Source organism: Canis lupus, chromosome 13, assembly GCF_048164855.1.
Source record: "Canis lupus baileyi chromosome 13, mCanLup2.hap1, whole genome shotgun sequence".
Classification (NCBI taxonomy): domain Eukaryota; kingdom Metazoa; phylum Chordata; class Mammalia; order Carnivora; family Canidae; genus Canis; species Canis lupus.
The window spans coordinates 56,003,514-56,028,649 of record NC_132850.1 but is presented as its reverse complement, the minus strand read 5'-3'; the positions used below and the strand labels follow the sequence as shown (position 1 = coordinate 56,028,649).

The window sequence follows — 25,136 nt, the reverse complement described above, 5'->3', positions numbered from 1 at the left end:
TACTACATGACCAAGAAATAATCTGAAATACTCCTGCTCCAAGATAAGTTGAAAATTACACTTAACTACTTCTAGGAATAATTCAAGTTAAGAGACAAGCAAAAGTATACCCTCACTGCTAAAATCTTAAATCATCGATCCTTAATTAGTGGCAGAAGAGGAGTCTGTGTAATGATTATTGGTCAGGCACATACGTGATAAGATCCTAATGTAATGCCGGTCATCTCAGGAATAAAAAATAATGCTGAAGCCTCTGCTAGATTTCACTCAAATGCTTCCAGAGTAACACTGATTTTTCAAAGAAGTATCCTTTGGTCATGAAAGATTTTCTTTAATAAGTCAGAAAATTTGGTTTTGAATATTTAAGTGCTAAAAGACTGCTTACTACACTATATAGTGGAGAAAATATTCTTATGAGTGACAGATATGGAAGAAAGAATGGTGAATTGCAGCAGTATACTAGAGGGAATATTTATCTTAAAATTAATTGACTCAAAAGCAAAGACAGACATCAAAGGAGTTACTTAATACCTTATCAGAGTCAAAAAGAAAGCTGAGCAGAGTTGGAAAGTCATACCATTTGAGTATCTGCTTATTTTCTATTCACAATTTTCTCAACTGACTTTAATCCCTCTTGGGAAGGGGACTCTGAATAACCTCTTTCATTAATGTAATATAGGCGGTTTGAAATGGAAACTTGAAATTGAAAACTTACTTTTAGATTCATGAGATTTTGGGGGCTTTGTGTTTTTTACTCTAAAGAATTTAAAAAATATATAATCTTTATCTTAGAAGCAAGGATAAATCAATTCATTCTAAGCAAACATAATGTAAATCCAAATTTGTTTAAAATACTGCCCTAGAAATTAGAGCAGATATATACATATGCATATACATATGCATATGGGTGTGTGTATGTGTACTTATATAAATATAAACAAACACACATATGTAGGTACTCTATTTTGGTGAAAATCCAGAGACAAGTGTAAATAAAGTATGAGGCAGGCTTATATTGCTGAAGTTTATAATTCAGGTTACAGTGAGAGGTGCTCGGACATTGGTTGCACCTCTTCACTATCTCCATCCAAATAGGGACTGCTATATAGAGACAGCCCATGGACCATATCGGCCCAGTGGTCTCTGCTGTGAGATGTCCTCCCAAAAAATACTTCACCCTAAACTTACATGAGTTCCTTACTTATTAATAATATTTTATTATCCAATAATGTTCTAAACCATTCTTATATCTGTTTCTATTTCTAAACACTGCCCTTTCTTGAGAAAATATATCTAAAACTTAATTACCTGACAAATCATGCTTTGTTTCTGTAGTGAGTGCATCAATGACAGTGAAAACTCCATCAGTCCCCAACGAGGGAAATTTTATCTTCATAACCCTCATGGTGTCTAGTGCATCTTGCACATAAAAGATTCATAATTAATGTACGCTAACTGAATACCCTGGGAATTGGTTAGAAAGAAGAAGACCATCTTTGCTTTATCTGTATCTTTGCCTATTTTAGAAGTTATTTATACAATTTTTTCTCCTATATTTTCTCTTCATAGTCTCTATCAAATCAAAAGATGCTGCATTAGTTGAATTCGACTATATATCATGCAATCTCATTAAACCTCAAGATCTTTTTGTAACATGAATTTCCACAAAAATAGGTAATATTATAATGTTTTGGAAAAAATCATATGCTGATAAAGAAGAACTCAAAATCAAATTATAGAATAATTGTATCAAATCACTCATTAAATATTAATTATTCCAAGTTTGAAATGCCAATTTTGAGACATAAATATATTTCATTAAATGCTTCATAAATAGGTATGCCCTTCAGGGAATATCTAAAACTTAACAATGATGTAAAAGAAAAAATAGAAAAAATTTTTTAAGAGTTTATTTCTTTATTCATGAGAGACAGAGAGAAAGAGGCAGAGACATAGGCAGAGAGAGAAGCAGGCTCCCTGCGGGGATAATTAACATACAGTTTTAAATTACTTCCAGGTATATAATATAGTGATTCAACAATTCTATACATTACTCAGTGTTCATCATGTCATGCATGATAAGTATACTCTTACCGCCTTCAGCTATTTTACCCATCCCATCACCTACTTCCCCTCTGGTAACCATGAGTTTGTTCTCTATATTTAAAAGACTGCCTTTTTTGTTTTTAAAGATGAAATTTTTGAAGGGACAATTTAAATGACTTGAAATATGTAAAAAATAATATTCATTGAGTGAATAAAAATTTCCTGTTTCACTCATAAAATCTTTCCAGTTAGTTTAAAGATATTTTTCAATATATGAATAAAATATTATTTCTAAACAGTAGGGGATTTTAAAATGCAATCTGAAAAAAAAATATAGCTCTGGTGGGATTTTTTTTTAAAAAGATTTGTTTATTTGAGAGACAGAGAGGGAGGTGTGAGTAGGGGGAGGAGAAGGAGCAAAAAGAGAGAACCTCAGGCAGACTCCACACCAAACATGGAGCCCTTCGTGGGGCTCAGTCTCGCTACCCCGAGATCATGACCAAAGTGGAAACAAAGTATAGGATGTCAACCTACTGAACCACCCAGACGCCTCTAATTATAATGTTTTGACAGAACTACTCAATCTCTGTGTTTGTAGTTTTGAATCATTTAGAAAATATACAACTTCTGATACAGCAATCTAGACATGTAAGTTCTACTAAGTTAAATCAGTCACTTTTTGTGATTAGGCTTCACATGTATTATAACATGGCATATTTTTTAACTGAGTAGGATTTTATGATATAATGGCAGATCAATAAAAAAATCTATAATTTAATATATCTATACATTATAAAGTATCTGTTGATTGATACTACATAAAATGAAAAGTAATTTTTCTCATAGGTCAGAATTTTTGGAAGATACGTACATTTTTCCCAATGGGTTCATTCATTTGTCTTCCAGTTATTAGTTTACTGTTTACTTCCTTAACAAGGTTAATGGCATGTTTTCATAACAAAATCTGTTCAAAAACCATTTGTTTGAACAGATTTGGCCAAGGTACACAAGGAGGGTAATTCATGAACAATTTAATACTGTTTTGTTGAAAGCTTCATTCAAGACTTTTGATTTGAACTTTCTAGCTGCCTTCAAAAAAAAAGAATAGAAACAATCTGACTAGATATTTTTCTGAAAGACAGCTCAGAGAAACTGTGTATAATTTTTATTGACAACTTCAGGAAAATTATTAGTCTGAACTAAATAAGTAAATAGATGATGTTTAGAAATCCAAATCCACAACAACTGAAAAAGAAACCAGCAGAAAAGCAATCCAGAGGCAAAAGGAAACTCTCCCTAGGCTTCCCATCAGAGAGCCTGCATGAGAAACTATAGTTATTTTTATTGCCAGGTTAGTTTAGGTGACAATGTTTAGTTTGGCCTAATTTATGAGTTAATGGGTTATCTGATACACTGGAGAGCACACTACAATCTTCCTAACCACTACAGCCTCTTGATAACTCATTTCTTAGAATATATTTATGGTAGACTAAAAAGAAAAATGGGGATTTTCTTTCAAATTAATAAAATCCCATGTGGTCAACTAAAGTAATATATATAAATAGTGTTCCCTATTAAAATTCTGTATCCAAGCAATTTACATTACAGACATAATTCTATAGCAAAAGCATCCAGAAAATTTGGCAATTATCTGAAAAATGTAGGTCAAATATGGATTAAATTGACTCAATTAGCCTCAGTGTGTGGATTTTATTTTATTTTTTATTTATTTATTTTTTTAAGTGCGTGGGCTTTAAAGATGAGCAATGATGGCAATGATGATCACTACCCCCCTGAGCAATGTCTAAATTTGAGCATGTTTGGGACGTCTGGGTGGCTCAGTGGTTGAGCATCTACCTTTGGCTCAGGTTGTGATCCCAGGATCCTGGGATTATGTCTCACATTGGGCTTCTTGCTGGGAGCCTGCCTCTCCCTCTGCCTATGTGTCTGCCTCTCTCTCTCTGTGTCTCTCATGAATAAATAAATAAAATCTTTTAAAAAATAAATTTGAGCATGTTTTAGTGCAGTAGAAGAAAGAACACGGGCAAATCATACTGACTTTTTAAATAAACCATACATTGTCCTATAATTTGTAATACTGGTCCCGAGAGAAGAGAATGATGCAATGAAGGAGAAAAATGAAGGACTGGTATTGGTTTCTAATCTCCCAGGGCCATCTAAGCCTCTATTAGGGATGATGATAACTCCCTTTCCACCTCTCTCCCAAATCTAAGTACTGCTTCTCACCAGATTTAAATGCCCCCAATATATAGATATTTTAAAAATCTCAACTATAGCTAAGCCAAGAAAGACTGCACTTTTGAAGTTTAAAGTTAAATCAAGGACAATTGTACTTTGAGGGAGTATGATAAAGTGAAATGGATTTCTTCAGGATGGCATCTGCCATCATATTTTGACGAGGAGATAAGCAATGACTTGTTAAGAGGAGACAAATGATACAGCTACCTTGTGTTTCTTAAGGATCCAAGGCTCATTGAACATGGCTCTTCAAATCTCTTTCTGTGGTTTAATATTAGTAATAGGTATATTGATTTCACTAATATTTCACAAAAATTACCATTTGAAATTGTAATATCTACTTAGAAAATATGGTCACTATCTAGTGTTGTTGGGGAAAAGGTCCATAAAAACTAAGCAGACTAGGAGCACCTGGGTGGCTCAGTCGGTTGAGCATCAGACTTTGGATTTCATCTCAGGTCATGACCTCAGGGTCGAGAGATCGAACCCTTCACTGGGCACCATGCTCAGTGAGGAGGCTGCTTGAGAGTCCCTCTCTCCTCTCCCTCTGCCCCTCCCCCTGCTCATAATTTCTCTCTCTCTCTCTCTCTCTCTATCAAATAAATAAATAAATAAAATCTTTTAAAAAATCTAAACAGACCAGATATAATTATATCTAAAGAGAAGATGCCTTCCTTTTTTTGTGTGTGAAAGGAGCCAATAGTCATTTTAATTTAGTTTTCTTTCTTCTCTATATATAATAATATAAGCATTAATTTTTAAGACAGCTAATTAAGCCTATTTCCACCTTAGGAAAAAAAATGACTTTTTAAAGGAAATGGTTATTATCCTTCTGCAACATATACATTTACTCAAGAATTAGTAGGAAGTATGGGTCCTGCATTGCAGACATTCTTTACTAGTCTATTAATTCTTACACCATTTACCTTTTTTAAAGATTACTTATTTATTTATTCATGAGAGAGAGAGAGAGAGAGAGGCAGAGACACAGGCAGAGGGAGAAGCAGGCTCCATGCAGGGAGCCCGACACGGGACTTGACCCTGGGTCTCCAGGATCAGGCCCTGGGCTGAAGGCGGCGCTAAACCGCTGAGCCACCTGGGCTGCCCTGTTTACTTTTTTAAAAATCTCATTTATCCATTAACTTCTATAAAATATCAAAATACCTACTCAATATATGTACTGAATACATATATTAGAATGTAAGTGCCTTAGTCAGAAGAGCATGTGAATCTTGATCATGGGGTCCTGAGTTCGAGCCTATGTTGGGTGTAAAGATTACTAAAAAATAAATAAATAAATTAGAATGTCAAATTGGAAATAACTTATTTCCTAGTCCATTTGGTTGGCATTCTATAAGAATTTGCAACTGGGACAAAAGATAATTGCCCTTCATTTTAGAATTTTACCCTTTATATGGAACTCATAGGATGGCTCATTGCTTCATTACAGGTGGCAGCCAAAATTCAAACTGTTCCTGGAAACCACTAGTTTTGGCAGGCAAAAAAGAATTTCAGACAGGTCTTATTCTTTCCTGTTAAATCTGCAACCTTACAAAAAAATACTTGTATGTTTTCTGAGTGGCAGTCACTTATTTGAGATTAGAATTTTAAAAATTCACTAGCATACACAGGAGTTTTAAGTTTTAATAGTAGAGTCACCCTGCATATAGACTGAATTTGTTGTCCATCACTTAGATGTAATTTCCAACATAAACAACATGTAGTAAAATTGAATCAAGGGAATCTTTGAATTTTAAATTGAGTGCTCCTTGTCTCTCTGTATCATGCATCATTTGAAGTCTTTCCATCCCACCATTTCTTCGATTGAAGCTAAAGTAAAATTGACTTTTAAAGCTTTATCCTTCAATAGTTGCCCTAACTATATATATTAAATGTGAATGGTGTTTAAAGGTAAAGGTTATAAAATAGTTTTTGTGAAATTATTACAAAACAAGTCGTAGGAGGAAAAAAGCATGCAGCCTTATTAAGGACAAAGGAGAATGGTTAGAGAAATAAGAGAAAATGTGAGAAAGTACTGGAGTTTCACAAATTAAGGGAGGAATGGGTATCAAAAGAATTGGTACAAATACATGCTTTTTACAAAGCATGAAAATACACACAAAACATTTCAATTTGGTCAGAAGGCATTAGTGATCCTTTGAGGAAAGCAATTTTCAGAGTTCTTAAGGAGACCAGATTTGAAAGAAGGAAGGAGAAAATGGCTAGTCCTGGGGGAAAAAAAGGCTCTGGGAAACAAATTTATGGATTTATTAGCTCAACGGGAGGAAGAAGAGAAATTGAAGATAAAGGAGAGCACTGCCACAAGACAGACTTTTCAAAATTACAGCCCATCTGAACATGGATGGAAGACTAGGGAGATGGAAAGGCTAAAAACTAATTAGGGTATACATTTTAGAGCAACGTCTTTGATAATTAGAAAGAGATGTTGTCAAAGGCCAGGCAGAGATTTTAGCATTACAGAAAATGGCACAGCTCTTCCTCCAACACTGGAAGAGGAAAAACTTGAAGAATGGAATTATATTGGGAAATATCAGAGCCAAATCTACTTTCATGGCTGTGTTCAGCACTGAAAGTGGTTTTGTTTTAATGGAGATTCCCCCAGTAGAAATCCCATTAATGAAAATTATGAATTAGAATATAATTTATTTCTTCAACATACTTAAAAAGTATTTGATTTAGATTATTTGTAAGAAAGTAAAATACCTAAAATATAAGTTCATTTTATATGGACTTATTCCTGGGAGTCTCATAGCATGTATATCAAGAAAACACTGTATTTATATTCCAAATACAAATTCATTCTTAAGGTTATGAGCTGAGAACATGGAGCAAAACATAAATAAAAACAACATAATAAAACTCAAAAGTGCTTTGAAACTTGGCCCCTATTTCATATTTTGATACTACTTCTTCACTTTACTTGCCAATACAACAGAAACACAGAAAATGAAAGGGGGGGGGATAAAAGAAACCAGAGAAACCTAAAATATGTTCAGTATTTCAGGTGTAATCATTAAGTGTAATAAGATTCCTAGAGCTCTTCTGAGTCTTTTGAAATAAGTTTTGCTAATAAAAGTTTATCACCTTACGTGGATAAAAATAAAAGACTATTTACTTTTAAGCATTTTTTTTTTTTAAGTTTAAAAGGAAGTTCATTATTTTCCCTAATGGAAAAAATACAGTTGCAGAAATGGACCTCCACAGTGCAAATAAATGGGAAAACCAAGAAGTCGAGTTGTATCAATATAGATTTTCAGGGAGTTTAATCCCATCAATGTACCTCTTCTGACTCATTTAGCCAAAAAAAAAGAGAGAAAAAAAGATGCGTTTTTGCTCATATATTGATTTTCTTTTAGATGATCAAAAACTACACCATTTTCTTCATGTAAAATGTTAATAGGAATCATTTGAACATAGTTAATAAGATATTTTCGTAGACATTCTTTTGCTCACTTAGATTCATTAAAATTTGATGTTTTAACAGTATGACTTTTAGGATTGAAAATAAAAGAAAAGTTTATATTCAAATTGTCAATTCTGTGAAGTCATGAAACAAGTCAGTGGGAAATATCCTTTGAATCCTTAAAATCAGGTGTATGGGGTAATTATCAGCATTTTATATGATATCTCATAGCATGTTTTTCTTTATTTTTTCTTTTTTTTTTCCATAGCATGTTTTTCTTTTATGAAAATGCAAAAATTAGTTATTCTTAAAGGATTATAGTTAAAATATTTTATAGAAGTATGATTTGATTTATTGATTTTTTTAGAATTTTTCTACAAAATTAGTCATTTATTTATTTATTTATTTATTTATTTATTTATTTATAATATCTATACCCAACATGTTGATGCTCAAACTCATGACTCTAGAGACCAATAGTCACATGCTCTTTCAACTGAGCAAGCCAGGTACTCCATAATTAATCTCTCATTTTTAAGTAAAACCAATTCTCCAAACATTTTAACAAGATTCACATTAAGCTAGATTTCTAGCAATTTCTCAGCTTCTTGAAAATTAAAATGGTATTTATGAAAAAATATAACTAAAAGGATATTAAGAGCTTAAAGTTTTTGAAAGATTAGCACTAGAATGGACCTTAAAAACCATTTACTATATTCCAAGCCCTTTATTTCAGTAGCAAGACTCAGGAAGATTAAATAACTTGTCTATGTTAGCAGAGTTAGTTATTCCTTAGAAGAACCAGGAAAAAGATCTGGATATCCAAATCTTCAATACATATGTTTATACGTTAAACCATAAAAATACTCAAGCATAGTGTTTAGGTAAGTAATGTTCTACTAAGAAGAAAAAGTCACTTGATAATATTGTAAAATTTAGAGCAATTCAGTTAAATATTATTGTATAATTTATTGATAATAAGCTGAGTTTTAAGTAGATTTGATCTGTTGTAGCATTTTAATCAACCAAAAAATAAAGCTAAGTTATATCTCAGAGTGCACTTTGGCATTTTGAAATTACTTTCAAATATGAAAAATAGTCAGCTTAATTAATATATTATTAATAGAATCATATGCTTTTGAGAATTTTCTGCATAGAAAGCGATATTTTTTAGATGTTTTTTAATTTTTATTTATTTTTTGGAGAGCTAGACCAAGTGGGGATGGTGGGTAGGGGCAGAAGGAGAGTGAGGAATAGAATCTTAAGCAGGCTCCATACTCAACACAGAGCTCAATGCAGAGCTATGTCTCACAACCCTGAGATCATGACCTGAACCACAATCAAGTCAGATGCTCAACCAATTAAGCCACCCAAGTGCCTATCTTTAAATTTTAAAATGTGATTGGTATTTCCATGTTGTCATTTCCTTAAGATGGCTAAGTGGTATGATTCCTGAAGTATACTACTAGTTGTCTCATATATTACCTACCTATATGTGTGAATTGATAATGCAAGAGGAAGAGCAAGTGATCCCCTATAATCAGATCTTTTCCTTTTTAATGGGTTACTCAATTGACCTAGTTTAGGTTTATTTGAACAAAGAATATCTTGGGCCTCATCAGCGTATTTGACAAAATATCTCATGTTATTTTTGTTGATTACAGGGAAAGTTAGAGTTTTTAGAATTAGGAGGGCTATGATTAAAATATCAATCACACTCAAAGAGTATTGGTTATTATTTATTAACATGCAAATACTGAGCTGAAGGGAAACTTGTATCACTGATCCCATACATAGTCCCACTCAGTTCAGTGTTTCAGTTAATTTGGATAAAGACAAAAATAACAAAGGTTTCAAAGTTACAGATGTTTTTATGATAGATGACAGACTCAATATTTCAACTTTATGGACTTGGGCAAATAGGCCTAAAATCAAGGTGAAATTCAACAGGGAAGAATGCAAAATCTGGTCATCAACTGCCTATTCAAAAAAGGGAATACATGAGGCTTACTGCAATTGATCTTAAAATCACCCAGGTTTTCAGTAAACATTTCTAGGAAAATCTATTAATATAATGCAGTTGCCACAAACACTAACAAACTTGAAGGTTTTACATGGAATTATAGAGTCTAGATAACAGGTGTAATTTCAAATACCTTGAGGGTCAAAATGGAAATGTGAGTGAAACAGACAAGGATGGGGTAGCAGATGGTGTGGCTATAGTACCTGGAGAGTACTTTCTCTAGTAAAAACACTCTTTCCCCTTTTTCTTTCATGTAAACACTCTGTTATCTGAAGAACACAAGTGTTCAAGATGAAACTGGCCTGAAATCTGAATTTTCAGATTCTGGCTAAGATCCTTTAGAATTAGACCAAGTCACATCCTACATCTGGATAATGCACTTTTAGAATACTACTGAAAAAGCTACATTCAAAAGATATAGAGACCAGAATAAAGGGCTTGAAAATATAGTTTAATAAAGAATGGCGGAGGGAATTCCGAATTCTTAGGCTAGATAATGAGAAAATTTATGGAAGAGATGGTAGTTATCTTAAATATTTGATTCATGTGTCACATGAAAAAAAAAGCAATTACAAAAGTCAGAATAGGACCAATGAATGAAAACACTTAGGAAGCAAGTTTTAGGTTCAAAGAACTTTCTAAAAAGTATAACAATAAAAACTAACAAAATGAAATTTAATGCTAAGTGGTAAGTTAACATCGGTAAGACACAGTCAATAATAGTTTGCATGATTAACTTCATAAATGTCATGATATTTCAAATATGAACAGAATTTGAGAGGTAATTTATGACCTAAGCCCTATGTTTAAAGATGAAAATGCTGACGCTATCTGAGATCACCAGGTAGTAAAAGGAAATTTATCTGTAATGTGAGAGCTTGTTTCTAAAACACTTTAATTGCACTTCTTTATCCAATCTCAACATGGCATCTACAGGAAGAGGGAATTTTAAGTATAGCCTTTTTTTAAGCAATTAAAAGATGTATTCAATTATGGGCAAATTGTTTTCTGCTGACTAGCTAATTATAATTTAAAAGACTGTGATATTCTTTTTCATTATGCATGAACAAATTTTCTGGGGAGCATAGTTCTTTTCAGAAAAACTACTATACTATGTGCACTGTATTACTTAACATACCATTACTTCAGCAAATAAGCAAGTATTTCTACACGTCCCACTGTCAGGTTTCACGTTGGTGTTTCTGTATCCAGAGGTTACACAAAGAAAATAAGGAAGTCCCAATACAAGGACTAAATTTCTTTTATTAATTTTATTTAAGAAATTTTAATTGAAAAAAGGATGGTTGCTTAAGTGTGAACCCATTCTTTACTTCTCTCCCCCCATCTACAATGTTTGAGTTATATAGTGTTATATTTTATATCCTTTTATTTTATGAATAACTTGGCCAATTTTACAGAAATATTTATACTTACTGTTTTTGCTTTTGTTGTTGTTATTTTAAAGATTTTTAATTTATTTATTCATGAAAGACAGAGACAGAGGCAGAGACATAGGCAAAGGGAGAAGCAGGCACCACCTGGGGAGCTTGATGTAGGACTCGATCCCAGGACCCCAGGATCACAACCTGAGCCAAAGGCAGATGCTCAGCCACTGAGCCACAGAGGCATCCCTCTTACTGCTTTTGTATTTTGTTTTGTTTTACTTTTCATACTCTCAATAATTAAAAAATGAGCAGAAGACATGAACAGACACTTCCCCAAAGAAGACACAGATGGCCAACAGACACATGAAGAATGCTCAACATCACTTATAACCAGGGAAATGCAAATCAAAGATATCACCTCACACCTGCTTGAATGGCTAAAATCAACAAAACAAGAAACAACAGGTGTTGGCAAGAATGTGGAGAAAGAAGAACACTCTTGCACTGTTGGTGGGAGTGCAAATTGGTGCAGCCACTCTGGAGAAGTATATGGAGATTCCTCAAAAAGTTAAAAATACAACTACAGTATGATCCAGTAATCACACTACTGGGTATTTACTTCCAAAATACAAAAACACTAATTCAAAGGGATACATGCACCCCTATGTTTATAACAACATTATTTACAATAGGCAGGATATGGAAGCAGCCCAAATGTCCATCAATAGATGAATAGATAAAGATGTGGGGTGTGTGTGTGTATAATGGAGTATTATTTACCCATAAAAAGAATGAAATCTTGCCATTTCCTAGTCACAGATGGAGCTAGAGATTATAATATTGAATGAAATCAGTCAGAGAAAGATATATATCATATGATTTCATTCATTTGTGGAATTTAAGAAACAAAAATGACCAGAGGAAAAGGAGAGAGAGAGAGAATCCAAGAAACATATTCTTAACTATAGAGAAGAAATTAATGGTTACCAGAAGGGTGGTGGGTGGAGGGATGGGTGGAAAAGGAGATGGGGATGAAAAAATACACTTCTCATGATGAGCATGGAGTAATGTATAGATTTGTTGAATCGTCTTAAAAAATTGTTGAATCACTATGCTGTACACCTGAAATTAATATAACACTGTACATTAACTACACTGGAATTAAAATTTTAAACTTCATTAAAAAAAAGAAAATGACTGAATTTCGTTTTTAAATAAGCAAACAAACAAACAAACAAAAAAACCCTTGGCACTCAGGGGAAGTAAAACAAGAAAATGGTAGCAAAGGAGAAAGGGTAGCAATATTCAGAGTGCCCATGAAAATACCATTAACATATACACATTGGGTCCCTTGGCTTATAACTATTAATCCCTTTAGTAGATCAAAGACTATAGTATTTTCTATCTTTCTTACCTTCCACTATCACACTACTAACCAAATACGGAATTTATTGTATCTTGCAACAAACATTTTGAAGATAGTGATACAAATATTTTCAGACAAAAAGTTCAAAGTTATTTCATCATTAAGGTATTGCTTTCCATATAAAAGCATTTAGCATAAGACTCCCTTCTTTTGCCATGTCAAGAATAAAGGACTAGCAAGAAAGCTAGTTGGAGCAAAAAATACAGGACAATGACTACATATATATATAAGTAATTTCATATATATGTGAATATACTAGCCACCTTAAGATATACTTTATTATACATATTAAATATATACTATATTATACTAACCACATTAAAATTTCTATGCATTTATGTGTATATATACCTCATGATTGGTATACTTAATATTGAAAAAGTATAAATAAAAATGTATAAATATTCATGCCTGACTCTAATTTTGTTTTATTTTAATACTAATCTGCTAATTTTTTTTTTGCTTTCTAGTCACTATTTTGTAAGAAGCAACATCAACCATAAGATTTGAGGAGATAAATCTAAATTTTTAAATTACAAAACACCTCATAATAAGATAGGTCCTTTCCGTATTTTTTGTTCGTTTTTCTTTTTCTATGTGTTATATGGGGCAGTTTTTTTTTTTTTTAATTTATTGTGGTAAAAAAAATAGCACATGACATGAAATCTACCCTTAACAAACATGTAAGTATACAGTATGGTATTAACTACATGCTTATTATTGTCCAGAAGGTTTTTAGAACTTTTTCATCTTGCATGACTGAAACTATATCTACTGAACAGCAACTTTCTATTTCCCCCTCCTTCCAGCCATGATAGCATTTTTACTTTCTGCTTCAATGAGTTTGACTGTTTCGATACACAAATATAGTCATACAGTACTTGTCCTTCTATAACTGGCTTATTTCACTTAGCATAACATCATGGTTCATCCATTTTGCAGCATATGACGGGATTCCTTATTTTTTTAAAGACAATAACATTCCACTGAGTAATATACCACACTTTCTTTATCCAAATATCCATCAATGGACACTTAGTTTGTTTCTGCTTCTTGGCCATTGTGAATGATGTTGTAATGCACATGGTAGTGAAAATATCTCTTTGGGATACTGATTTCAATTCATTTGAATAAGTAACCCCAAAGTGAAATTGTTAGATCATGTGGTAGTTCTATTTTTAACTTTTTAACAAAACTGCTTATTGGTTCCCATCAGGGCTGCATCATTTTGCATTCCCACCAACAATACACAAGGGTTTCAACTTCCAAATGTCTTCAACAATTTTTATTTTTATTTTTTTTTTCTAGTGGCCCTCCTAACTGGCGTGAGGCAATACCTCATTATGGTTTTGATTTTTTTTTTCCCCTGATGGTTAATGGTGTTGAGTATCTTTTCATATACCATTGACCATTTGTAAGTCTTTTTCGGAGAAATATTTATGCTCTTTGCTAAATTTTTAATGAGGTTAGTAGGATTTTTGCTACCAGGTGGTACAAGTCCCTTATATACTTTGGATTTGAACACTTTATCAGATACATGATTTGCAATATTTTCTTCAGTTCCATAGAAGCCTTTTCATGCTGTTGATTCTTTTGCAGTACAAAAGCTTTTTAATTTGATGTGTCTACTGGTCTACATTTCATTTTGTTGCCTGTGCTTTTGGTGCCATCCGACAAATCTTTGCAAAGACCAAAGTCGTGAAGCTTATCTCCTATGTTTTCTTATAAAAAGCTATATAGTTTCAGATCTTACATTTCAATGTTTAATCAGTTTTGAGGTTGATTTTTGCATATGGTCTGAGACCAATTTCATTTCTTTGTATGTGCGTATCCAGATACCCCAACACCATTTCCTGAGGAGATTGTCCTTTCCGTATTATGCAGTCTTGGATCCTTGTCAAAAATCACTTAGCCATATATGCATAGGTTTACTTCTGGGTTCTCTATTCTGTCCTGTTGGTTGATAAACCCATCTTTAGGCCAACACCATAAATTTCTAGTATGTTTTAAAGTCAAGGAGTGTAAGGCTTGTTTCTGTTTCTCTTGATTGGTTTAACTATTTCTTACTCTTTATGATTCTATATGAATTTTAGGATTTTTTTTCTATTTCTGCAAAAAATGACTTTGGGATTTTGATAGGGATTGTAATTAATCTTTGAATCACGGGGTAGCATACACATTCAACAATATTAAATCTTTCAATCCATGAACAAAGACTTCTTCCCACTTATTTGTGTCTTGTTTAATTTCTTACAGCAATCTTTGGAGTTTTCAGTGAATAATTTTTTTTTTTTTTGCCTTCTTGGATTAGTTCATTTTTAAGTATTCTATTCTTTTTGATGCTGTTGTAAAGGAGATTGTTTTCTTAATTCCCTTTTCAGATGGTTCATTGTTATATGTAGAAATGCAACTGGTTTTTGAAGGTTTCATCTTGCAACTTTGCTGAGTTTATTAGTTGTAACAGTTTTTGGGAGAGGTGGGGTTGGTGGAATCCTTTGAGTTTTCTACATATTAGAATACGTGATCTCTGAAAAGAGATCATTTCTTTTCCAATTTGGATTACTTCTTTTTCTTACCTAACTGGTCTAGCTAGGATTTCTTATACTATGCCAAATAAAAGTGGTAATAAAGGGGCATCCTTGTCTTATTCCTGATTTAGAAGAAAGATTTCAGTTTCATCACTGGGTATGATGTCAGCTATGGGTTTCAAATGTGGACTTTATTATGTTGAGGTAATTTTTTTAAAGAATATTTTATTTATTTATTCATGAGAGACACACACACACACACAGAGGCAGAGACATAAGCAGAGGGAGAAACAGTCTCCATGCAGGGATCCCAGCAGGGGACTCGATCCCGGGACCCTGGGATCACACTGTGAGCCGAAGGCAGAGGCTCAACCAAGGAGCCACATAGACATCCCTGTTGAGGTAATTTATTTCTCTTCTTAGTTGATTATTTTTATCATGGAAGGGTGTTCAATTTTGTCCAATGCTTTTTCTGCATCTATTGTGATGATCATGAGATTTTTATTCTTTCTGTAATTGTGGTGTTATCACATCGATTAATTTTCATAGACTGAAAATCCTTGCATCTCAGGGATAACTCCCTTTAGTCATGGTCATCTATAATCCTTTTAATGTGCTGTTGAGTTTGGCTTACTGGTATTTTGCTGAGAATTTTTGAATCTATATTTTTAGGGATATTGTCCTCTAGTTTTCTTTCCTTTCAGTATCTTTTTCTGACTTGGTATCAGGGTAATGCTGGCCTCATAAAAGGAGTTCAGAACCGTTCCCTCTCCTTCTATTTTTTTGGAAGAATTTGAAAAATATTATAATTAATTCTTCTTTAAATGTTTGGTAGAATTCTCCAGTGAGCTTATAATTTCTTGCTCCTTTTGGTATCCTACCCTATATCTTCTGATCGGAGAGTTTCATCCATTTACATTTAAAGTTACTGATAGGTTACCCTACTATTTTGTGAATTGTTTTCTGTCCACTTTGTAACATTTTTATTCATCTTTTCCTCTCTTGCCATCTTTCTTTGTATTTAAATTATTATTATTATTATTTTTTGCAATGACACACTGATTACTTTCTTACTTCTTTGTGTAACTTCTATAGGTTGTTTCTTTATAGTTACCTTGGAAGTTATATAAAACATTTTATAACCATAAAAATGATTTTAGGCTTCTAAGAATTTCACTTCAATTGCATATAAATACTCTTTCTACTCCTCCACTCCTAATTTATATTATCGATGTCAAATTAATCTTTTTATATTATGTATCAGTTAACATATTCCATATAGTTATTTTTATACTTTTATATTTTAATCTCTATGCCAGAATTAAAAGACTTAGACAACACTATTATAGTACTATGTTATTCTTTGTTAGTCTATATTATGTACTTTTATCAATGAATGCTGTACTTTCATATGCCTTTGTGTTGATGTCTAGCATCCTTTCAACTTAAAGGATTCCCTTTAATATTTTTGTAAGGCTGTTTAGTGTTGATGATCTCTCTCAACTTTTATTTACCTGAGAAAGTCTTTATTTCTCTTTCATTTTTGAAGGACAGTTTTGTCAGATATAGTGTTCTTGGTTGGCAGTTTTCTTTCTTTTCCCAGCTTTTTGAATATATCATTTCACTCCCTTTGACCTACAAAGTTTCTGTTGATAAACCTACTAGTAGTTTTATGGATACTCATGTATGTGACAAGTCACATTTCTCTTTCTGTTTTCAGAATTCTTTGTATTTGACATTTGACAATTTATTATGTTTCTCAGTGTACACTTTTTTGGGTCCTCCTTCTCAGAATTCCTTGTGTTTCATGAACTTATTTCCTCCCCCAGATTTGGGAAGTTTGGGACCATTATTGCCTTAAATAAGCTTTCTGCCTCTCTCTCTCTCTCCTCTTTTTGTGCCTCCCATAATGTGTATATTAGTCCTTTCAAAAGCCCGTTAGGCTTTCTTCACTAATTTTCCTTATTTTTTTTCTTGTTGCTTCTATTTGCATAATTTCAAATGCCTTGTCTTACATTTCCTGGTTTTTCCTTCTGTTTGGTCAAGTATGATATTGAATCCATATAATGAATTTTTCAATTCAGACACTGTATTCTTCATTTCCAAAATATATTTTTAAAGATATCTTCTTTTTGTTGAAATTCTCAGTTTGTTCATGCATCATTTTTCCTGAGCTCTTTGAGCATCTATGTGACAGTTATTTGGTATTGTCAGATAATTCACATACTTCTATTTTCTTTTAGTGTCACTTTCTGGTGATTATTTTTTTCCTTTGATTGAGCCATATTTATTTGTGTTTTTCATGTGCCTTTTAACTTTGTTTTGGGATCATGCATTTTTAAGAATAGCCACCTCTCCAGTCTTTATGGATTAATTTGTATAGAGAAACTTCTTCACCAATTATTCTGGGTAATATTCTGAAGGCTTCTCAAACCTTTTCTGTGGATGTGCAGTCTTTGGACTTGTGTGTGTAAATTTTCAATTAGAGCAATTTGTCAGTATCCTTTTTCAGAAGCTTAGAATCTCTTGCTCTTTTTGGTATCTGTATGCAGTACTGCTGGTTCTCTGGAGCTGGCATAACCACTCAGATCTTTATTGTCATTGAGGCCCTAGGCTTATAGAGTGCTGTTCCCATTAGCACTCCAACTCAGGCAAGACAAATACCAGTCCCTTGGGTACTTTACCAAAAGTCTAGAACATTGGATGCATGTTCCACTCTTCTCTTCCTTCTTCCAAGGGCATGGTTACCAAACTGTATTCGCTTCGGTTTGCTGTACCACAAATCCTCTGAAGCAGCAGCAAGATGTTCAGTTCTCTTTTGTTTTCAGCAGCCCCAAGATGTCTAGAATATCCCAGGACCCATCAGTGCTCTGAGACAGAAAGGCAGAAACCAGTCCCTTGGGCAGTCACTCTCCCCGCAAAAAGCCAAAGCATTACCCTCACATCCAACTTTTTTTCTCCCCACAGGGAAGCTGGAAGTTGAAAGCTCTTTGCCATTTTCCACACTGACCTGGAGGAGATGATCTAGGGTGAATATGTGCTAGCCCAAACCTTTGCCTTTGTTCTCAGCAGTTCTCAACTGGGTCCTCTTTTTGTCAGTGTTTCGAATCATGCAACACAGAAACCAGTTCCTCTAAAAAGTCAGAATATGGACATACAGTCCAGTCTTCCCTTTCCCTCCCCCCGGGAAAAGCCAAGAACAGGCACTTCCTCCCAATTATGGTGAATGTCATGAATTTTCTTACAGAGTTTGACATGGTTGGTTTGATACTCGGTTCACAGAAGCCCCTTAACTTTTTTTGTATTTCTTACAAAGAAAACTGGTCAGTGTTGTGTTGAGGCAGTGTCTAGGGTGGGGAAAAGGAGGGTCTGGGGCTTCCAATTTCACCATCTTGGTGACATCACTCTCTTGACCCTTTCTCTATTTCTTTAAATTAAATCTTAAATAACATTTTTTGTAGGAGTGTGACAACATTTGTTTTTTCCAATTGTCATTTTATTTCTAAACTCATTTCCCTGTGAAAATAAGCAGCCACCTAATTAGCAACTTGTTTTTGGTAATCACTCAATTTGATCTGGAGCAATATTATATGCTGGAAACATGCATTGTACATTATTTAAGTATCAAGTTTTCCTTCAAATATCAAATGTCTAATTAAACGGCTCTCAAAATTTTATTAACAATATTTATATTTAGTTCAGATTTTGATTCCAATATATTTAAATGATTGCACAATTCCACTTCTCTTCTCTACAAAACTATAAGTATAATTAAATTAAATAAGTATAAATAAGTATAATTATTAAAGTATACTAAATAAATATGATTAATTAATTACTATGGAAACTAGTATGAATACCACACAAGTTCTTTTATTAAACAATGATTCTTTTACTTAACCACAAAAATAAAGTGAGTTGAACATGACATCATCATGTTCAAGTTACCTCTATAGGTTTATACTGATATTGATCTTCTCTGAAGCATTCCTGTTTAAGGAATTTGGGTATGTGTTGAGATGAGAGATTAATTTTGAAATTTCTCCACTGTTTGAACCTTTTCTGCCAGAATAACTGTCCTCATGATTGGATGGTAGTGAAAAAGGAGCATTTTCTTTTAATATGGACAGTAAAGAAAGCCTCTGTAATTTGATTAGAGTAAAATTATTCTTCTAGTGAATAATATGAACTCTTAAGATCCCCTCTGTATGACAAGGGTGGTCTCCACATGAAGTGATCACATGGAGTGCACACTAAATTTGCTGAGTATTGCCATGGAAAGAGGAGATGGCAAAATAATATAATTACTCTGGAAGAAGCTACAGCTTTGCACAATAATCATAATTCAGGAAATAGACATATTCTTTTTTTTCCTTCCATAGCACTTTGATCATAGAAAACATGGTTCAATATGGTCTCATAAATTTATTTATATTCCTACAAATTTGGGAACTACTGACTATACTTAAAGATCTTTAAATCGGACACTAATTTTTAAAGGAAACATTAACAAAGTCTCCTAACATTTTGACCTTTCTTACACTGTTAAACCAGTTAAATTTAGTTGAAATGAAAGAACACAAGCTTTCTCAGCAGCTTAGACTAAGGGTATTCTTAAAGTCTTTGTGAATGCAACGCTGTTCTCAGAGGTTTTGTGTAATGGTGAGAACAATGTAAATATCAGGAAAAAAAATAACAATAACAGTCTGACAACCAGAGAAGAAATGATTTCAAGTTGTTCTGGATCATCTAGAGAAACTTTAAACATGCAGAGCAATCAGCTATGCAGATGGTTAAGTAGTAATCAGGTTCCCCCAAGAAATTTAGGAAGAAAAATCTCTAGTAATATGACCAACCATGCCATAAGTGACCTACAACAAATTCATATAGTGCTTATTGCTAATTTATTCACATTCAGCTTTTATTTAGCACTTAGTATTTAAGAAAACATTTAAATATTTAAACATGAGTGAAAGGTCTATAAAGGTCTAGTTTGATATTAGTAGCTACATATATACATATGGCTATACCCATTTCATTTCTAAAATATTGAAAGATATGCATATGTAAATACATTAATATATAGAAAGCTAGAAGCATATATATTTATACCTAGAAAGCTAGAAGTATATATATGTATATACATATATACACACACATATAAATATATATACATATTTCAACCTACACAGAAATAGAGGATACATTGGAAACTGTGATAAGAAGTCATTACTTACATGTAATGAAATAAGTATAAAAAGCTACCACAAATCAGCAAAATCTGTTCTATAAAAATATCAATAAAGAAATTATGCTATTTTATCACTAAATATAGGCAATAAGTGAAGCAAAATGTAACTTTAATGAAATAGTATTTAATGTATTTCCATAGGAAAGTTGTTATAATAGCTTAAACATTTTATTTGTAAACATTTTTTAATCAAAGTTTTTTTTTAAGATTTTATTTAGTTATTCATGAGAGACAGAGACAGAGAGAGAGAGAGAGAGAAGCAGGCTCCATGCAGGGAGCCCTATGTGGGATTCGATCCCGGGACTCCAGGATCATGCCCTGGGCCGAAGGCAGATGCTAAACCGCTGAGCCACCCAGGGATCCCAAATGAAAGGTTTTATATGTAAATATAAGTAGATGTATTTAGGCCACAGAAGAATTGAAAAAAGTTTGTAGCCTTTTCTTTTTTCTTTTTATTTTTTTTTAAGTTTGTAGCCTTTTAAAAGATAATTTAGGGGTCCCTGGGTGGCTCAGTTAGTTAAGCAACTGACTCTTGATTTTGGCTCAGGTTATGATCTCAGAATTATAAGATCAAGCCCCCACATCAGGCTTGCACTGGGTGTGGAGCCCGCTGAAGATTCTCTTTCTTCCTGTCCCTCTGCCCCTCTTCCCAGCTTTCTCTTCCCTCTCTAAATAAATAAATAAATAAATAAATAAATAAATAAATAAATGTAATAAAATAAAAATATAATTTAAATTACTGTAATTCTCTAGTAATTGTGATTATTTATAGTAAATCATAAACATATGATCATGTCATACGGTAATAAATAGTAACATTTTAATATGCGAATATTTATATATATATGAAAGGAAAATTTCAAACTAGTTTTCACTCAGATAAGAAACATCTGCATTAACACTATCATTTATACTATTTGTAAGCTCTACAAAACTCTATGATACTGTTTTGGTTTTTTTTAAGATTTTATTTATTCATGAGAGACATAGAGAGAAGCAGAGACACAGGCAGAGGGAGAAGCAGGCTCCATGCAGGGAATACGATGTGGGACTTGATCCTGGAACTCCAGGATCAAGCCCCAGGTGGAAGGCAGACCCTCAACTGCTGAGCCACCCAGGCGTCCTGCTGTGATATTGGTTAACAACAGTATAGTTTAATGGATTATCAGACTAACTTTACCATCTGAGAATGGAATAGTTAATTTCTCTATATGAGAAGAATGCTTTTATTTTGACAATATTCTAGAATCTTTTTCTTCCAAAGTCAGCATAATTAAAGTAGATCACTTATTCAGATGGTATACCCTGGCCCTCATCCTTCCAGAGAAAACCAGAGCAAATAAACAGATTGCAGTCTGGGGAATTTAGGATAGGCATGAAGAAGTACTTCTTATCTGCAAGTAATAATTGTGTTTCATGGATTGACTAGTGAATGACAGGTCTATTTATAAAGCCATTTCCTAGCCCCCAAAGCTATGTTTCAATAGGAACCTAATGCATATAGTTCCTATAAAATCATTTTCAGACTCATCTAATTCAAGACCTGTCCTCTTTTATTGAGAGAAGAAATTATCAAAATGTGAAACTCTAAAAATAGTGGTTTATAATTGAAAGCCTAATTCTTTCTTAATTATAGGTATGCTACAGTGGCACTATAATTAGAGATGATCAGTGCTCCAAAATGAGTCAGACTTTATCATTCACTCTGTAAAAGAATGTACATGAGTTTCATAAAGCAGAAAACCCTGGAAAATGAAGATGCAGGGTCTTTTCCCCTATACCTCCTGGTGGTTACAAGATTGTCTCCATTTACTGTCACTCTCTCGCAGAAAAAAGTATTTCATTCATATTTGTTTTACTGGTTATCACTAATTTTAAATTAGAAAATTTAGAGCTGAAATTGGAATTCTGAACCGGATGCACACTTATGGACTTTACTAAAGTGATATTATAATAACACAGTTCATTAAGTTATTTACCTGAAATCTGAAAATTCCTTAGACTTAAACTGGGTAACTCATATCATCTTAGGACAAAACAGATAGGTCCCTATAAAGGGGATAAAATATTCATCTTATAATTTTAAATAATATGCTTTCATCCCAACAAAGATACACCTTTAGGAAACATTTGTTATATTCAGACAAAAGACAACAAACTATTTTTCATTCCTTAGCTAGTCCTATATCTTTAAAATTTAGACCATGACCTGGCTTCTCAAATCAATTTCTCCAATGACTAAATCTAAGGCTCTTGCTGTGATAAAAACAAAAAACTGGCTTGACAACCTTTGGAACAGTAGAAAATTTTTACTAATATAAATAAATAAGATCCCTAGTTGTAAACATTGTAATAAGGAAAGCGTTTTCAACAAAGCCAGATTAAGCCATATTCGGAAACATAAGATAACTGTTAGAACTTTAAATACTAGCAAATGGTAAAAATGGTAAATATTTCTCTTCCACATGTAATTGGTTCTCTTAGATCTCAAAGTAAGCACAACAGATGGCCAGGGAACAAAGCATACAAGTCTTCAGTCAAACTTCAGCCCACTCCATCTAGATCCCCTTTCCTGACAGACCAGGCACCATGATAATCAATCTGCCAGCTTTCACTCTGTCCTGAATCCACCCTACAGGAGCCCCAGGCATGCCTAGTACTAAAGGACAGTTGAGAGAAAGGATGGCCCAAGATGTGTGGTGCATATTAATTTTAGGAATAGAAACAGGGAGAATTTTCTGTGTAACACTTTCCACCAGAAGCTTAAAAATTCAACCAGACTACAGCTAACAGACAAATTATCATATACCCTCGGATTTAAGGGAAAGAATTCTAATGAAAATCAATTATATTTTGCTTTTATAATGTCTATGAGTCCGTTTCACCTTACTCAATACATTTTACATAACACTCTAAAGAGAAATTCTTTTTTTGGAAAGAGCATCTCTTTATTCGATCTTCCTATACTATTGCTATCAACTTTCTGTGAAAAGGTATGAGGCGTGATGAATACAACTGGAAAGCCACAGCATCCTAGAAAATATTTTGGGGAGTCAAAAACTAAAATAAGATTCTCCTCACTATTAGCATCATGGCACCCAATTCTCAAACATTAACATGGTTAGCAAAATTATTCAAAATTACTCATGATTTAGCAGTACCCTTTTATTTAATCCAACTTCCAGAAACAAACCTTTTGTATCTGTAATTTCTCAAATTACAATAAATGTAAATAATTACATTTATTGTCATAAATGTCAATGGGAGAATTAACATGACAAGCTCCTTTCCACTTTGGTGATGTGTGCTGTTACATGATGTGATGATGTTAGTACTGGCAATCAATATTAATAGAATAAACAGTGTGGCCCATCAGTACTTTGAAATCCATGCTCTTCTTCTACACACATAAGCTGGCTGCAATGCTATATGCATTTAGAACTAACCAAAGTTGATTCATCAACAGTTCCTTTGGAAGGGATGTCAAGAGGAATTGTGAAGCCCTGCCTGACTTTCTACCATTATAATTATCTAATACCACACAAGCAAACATAGATGTAACCAAAACTGAGCCTGGGCACAGCAGCAAAATAAATCCAAACACGTCTCTCTGCAAGTTTAAAAAAAAAAAAAGGGACATTAAAAGAACCCTAGAGAGTATAAGACCTCAGCACACTTATTAGCTGCTGAATTTGGTCAAGTCCACAAAATTATCTGAGCTTTGGCTTAATAATGCATATGCAAACAAAAACCACTGACATGATTATCAGGGAGAAGTATTGTCAGATTCAAAAAGATAACAGGATAAAGAAGATGGGATATCTAACACGGAATATTACTCAGCCATAAGGACTGCATGGGAATAATGCTAAGTAGAATAAGTCAGACAAAGACAGATATCATACCATTTCAATTATATGTGGAATTTAAGAAACAAAACAAACAAGCAAACAAAGAAAAAAAACCCAGACTCTTAAATACAGAGAACAAACTGGTGATTGTGGGGTTGGGGGCAATGGGTAAAGTAGATAAAGAGGACTGAGAAAGCACTTGTCGTTATGAGCACTGAGTAATGTAGAGAATTGCTGAATCATTTTATTGTACACCTGAAGCTACTATATATAACACTGTATGTTAATTATACTTTAACAAAAAATAAGCAAAGAGAAGGATGCCTGGGTGGCTGAGGGGTTGAGCATCTGCCTTCAGCTCAGGGTGTGATCCCCGAGCTCCAGGATCAAGTCCCACAATATGCTCCCTGCAGAGAGCCTGCTTCTCCCTCTTCCTATTTCTCTGCCCACCCCCCCCCCCGTGTCTCTCATGAATAAATAAATAAAATCTTTAAAAATAAATAAATAAATAAAGAAAGAAAGAAAGAAAGAAAGAAAGAAAGAAAGCAAGCAAGCATAAGTAACTGCTTTGGGAAGCTATGCTAATAGAAGTTATCAGTTTGCCTAATTACTCAATATCACTTCCCTATTACTTTAGGAAGGGTAAGCTCCACAATCTTACATTGTCAAATGGCACACCACAAATTGTGTTGGCAAGTGTATATACATAGTCACAAATATACTGCATATTGGAACATGGTCTCCATGGAATTAGTGCACTGAAACACAAGAATTACAGCATTCTTTTCCCAGAGTCACCTAGCCTTCTCCTCGTGTCTACTAGGGAACGTGAGTGTACCGACCATGAAATCTTAGCATCTTGATTATTACATATATGTTTCTATGACTGACTGAGTTATGGTATACTGCAAAGCTCTGGAAATGTCAATGTACAGTTGATAAG

The 25,136-nt window shown here is 33.4% G+C and overlaps 1 protein-coding gene across 3 annotated transcripts in view; it reads right to left on the bottom strand.

The window, feature by feature from the left end:
* Positions 1-25,136, bottom strand: part of GRIA2 (glutamate ionotropic receptor AMPA type subunit 2) — a 149,376-nt gene that overhangs the window by 3,909 nt on the left and 120,331 nt on the right. The window lies entirely within an intron of this gene.